This window comes from Arabidopsis lyrata (genome assembly GCF_000004255.2).
Source record: "Arabidopsis lyrata subsp. lyrata unplaced genomic scaffold ARALYscaffold_408, whole genome shotgun sequence".
NCBI lineage: Eukaryota > Viridiplantae > Streptophyta > Magnoliopsida > Brassicales > Brassicaceae > Arabidopsis > Arabidopsis lyrata.
Genome location: NW_003302270.1, coordinates 1 through 3271, shown reverse-complemented (window position 1 = coordinate 3271; position 3271 = coordinate 1). Strand labels below are relative to the sequence as shown.

Here is a 3271-nt window from a genome sequence, read left to right as displayed (position 1 = left end):
GTGACAACACCGGAAAACCCCAGAATCAAAATTAGGAAAACCCCAGAATCAATTGGAATCTTCTTGAACAAATCTCTCCTGACAATATGTAGATGAAAGCCCGCGTTCCACCATCATCTTCACCACAACACATGATTAGGGTGGTCTTGTCATAGATGAAGTAACTAATGCCATAACACTTATTATATAAGTTTGGCAAGTTATTTGTTGGCAAAGTCAACAACTTAATCCACACAACTTCGTCTGTTCCATTGTTGTTACTATCAATCTTCTTCTTCGTAACCCAAATCTCAACGCTCCTTGTCACATAACATTGCTTTAACAAGGACAACCTATCTCCCTTGTAAACTCCGAGAACAAGTACATCGCGAAAATGATTCTCGCGGCACGGAAGGAGACAAAAGTGTTTGAATATATCCCTCGAGAAATCAAAGCTTCGGATGTAAAAGTCTAAAGTGTGGGGAATACGAGTACGCCAATAGAGATTTCCGTTCAAGGACACACTGAATCGTTTAACTTGGCTTAAGGGGCATTGCTCGTTAGATGAATCAATAGACTTGAACGCGTGAGAGGCACACTCGTAGATCGCAACTCTCTCGACTTTACAACCAGATATAAAAGACCCTAAGATCTTGTAAACCTTTTCGGGTCTAGTATTATCGTATCCCACGCCAGATACATCAAAATATTTATCATTGCACTCGATCCATTTTAACTTGTTTCAACCACGGATTCCAGAGTGCTGTAACCTTGGGATAATCCGAATAGTTACAAAACAAGAGACCATCGCAAGTAGTGATGGTTATGTAATCCAAATTCAATTCACGGTAAGCGGTACGAGAGGAGGGTAGCTCTCGCAACTTAATCGTTGGATCAACCCCGTCGAGACTGATAATCTCTATCGAATAAATATTGGAATTGGTTATGAAGATGAACTGAGGACGAGCGCGAGCGAAGTGGTTATTGATGAACCTATTCTCATTGCAAATAGCATTCCACTGTTTGCAAACGGATCTGAATCGAGCAAGAGATAAAGGTGGAAGCCGAGAAAGTATTTCTTCCTCCAATTCGCACGGAAGCGTCACATGCACGTCTTCTCCTTTCAGTTTTTTTATTTTTTCTCGGCATCTCTTCTTCTCTTTTCCGTTTAGCTAAATTATCTATCCATTATTAATTTATTATAAATATAGGAGGAGAAGAAAAATTATATTCTATTTTCTTGTAACTTAGATAATACTAAGCAGAGAAAACAACTTTATCGCTATCACAAAAAAAAAAAAAAGTTTATCTTTGTTCCTCTGGAATTCACAAGTAAACAACATTATTGTATCTAAACAAGAAATTGAAACCTGAACATAGGCAACGGTTTTGGTAGGGTTAAGGGTGCGAGTATTCCTCTTGATTTTTTTCTTAGGCTTATCGATCTTATCCAATCCCTCAGCTCTTCTCTTATTGAACTCGAAAAAATCAGAAGAAGGATTAAAACTACTTGCTTTATCTAAAGAACTTAATGAATAGAAAATTAAATGATAAACAATATGTTACAAACCCTAGATAAATCAAATTACGTGACCTAAATATATTTATAAATTACACACGAGGTAGTTTACCCGCACTATGTCAATTGAACTCGAGAAATATGTCTATTGTTCTTAAGTGTTTGAAATAAATTTAGTATGTTTGAGGATAACAATTTGAAATATGTCTATTTGTAATCTTCTAGTCTGCTCCTCTGATGTAATTGCTCTCATGACATGCTCAAAATGGTATCTCTGTTTAAAGGGATTTTTGTATTTTAAGGAAACTAGTTTTTAGAGGTTTTACCAATCTTATACACTAAAGTAGTAGTGAATTTGCAAACGGAGCTCTCACTTTAGTTCATATATATATATATACTAGTATAATCGCAGCACTTTTTGTGACAGGTGGGTAAAAAAGCTTTCGGGTATATCGGATATCCGACCCATTTTAAAAATTCCTTCACAAAAAATTTGTTGGGTCGGGTTATATTTAACCCAACTCATACACCGGATATTCCATATTTAATAATTTAGATTTTTAGAAGATTTGATTAAGATTTATAATTATGATTCTCCTATCATCTTTGTTTGATTTGTTTTTAACTGTTTTGAATCATCATGTAATACATAAAGTAAAAAAAAAAAATCAATTTTTTTTCTGCATATACTGTGATTCGAAATTTTAAAAACGGACATATATTATCCAATTGACGAAAATGTGTGTTCAACGTTCTACATCGATTAAAATATTTAGACAATGATTCAGAATCATATCATAAATAAGAACATTAATAAAATAAATGAGTTTTTTGGCGAGATGGGTTTGGCGGGACGGGTTTTTGAATCAACAATAATAAAAAGATTAAAATATCATTAATCCGCCGCTTCAATACGGATTTAATCCTTATTTTTTTTAATACAAATCACAGGACGGGTTAAGAAATTACGGAACGGGTTATATTTCGGAAATGATTTATATGGCGGACGAATTTGAATCAATATTTATATACCGCTTTAATACGGGTTAAATCCTCAGTTTATTAATAAATATTCTCGTGGACTCGTGGTATACCGTTACTTAATAACAATTGTAAACGATAATATAAATAAATATGTTATAAGGAGATACAATTTACAAAATATTTTTATACTAACTTTAAAATTAAATCATCCTGCGGTGTACCGCGGGTTAAAATCTAGTATATTGTACAAAAATAACATCAGTGAATAACTCACAAAAAAATAATGACAAACAATATGTTACAGACCCTAGATAAATCAAATTACGTGACCTAAATATTTTTATAAATACACATAACAAACAAATCCTAAAAATTATATGTCCGCCTTGGTGCGTTTCTTCTCCGTGTTGAGCCGTATTACCTCCGATCAAGCTTCTTCTGATAGTCTTTGTAACCAAATCATCCTGCCGGCTGTTTCTCATGACGTCATTGTGCCAATATTTTTTCTTTTCGTTTTCCATACTAAGAATATATTTTAATCGATTTTAAAGGCTACCATTAACTCTTGATCCAAAAGTAATCATATATCAACTAATAAACTTCAAAAACTTCCTTCAGATTTGAACCAATTTAAAAACTCAAAATCCAAAACCAAATATTAGAGTGTATATATGTAGTTGGTTTAGTTTGGTTAGTATCTTCGGAATATGGTGGTGGGTATCGATAAGCTTAATCGTGTATCACATTTTGACTAGAATGAAGAATGTATCTTTTCCCAGATTCTGTTTA

The 3271-nt window shown here is 33.5% G+C and overlaps 1 pseudogene; it reads right to left on the bottom strand.

The window, feature by feature from the left end:
* LOC9298575 overlaps positions 1 to 1498 on the bottom strand; it is a 3385-nt pseudogene extending 1887 nt beyond the window's left edge.
* Positions 1499 to 3271: the final 1773 nt, after the last annotated feature.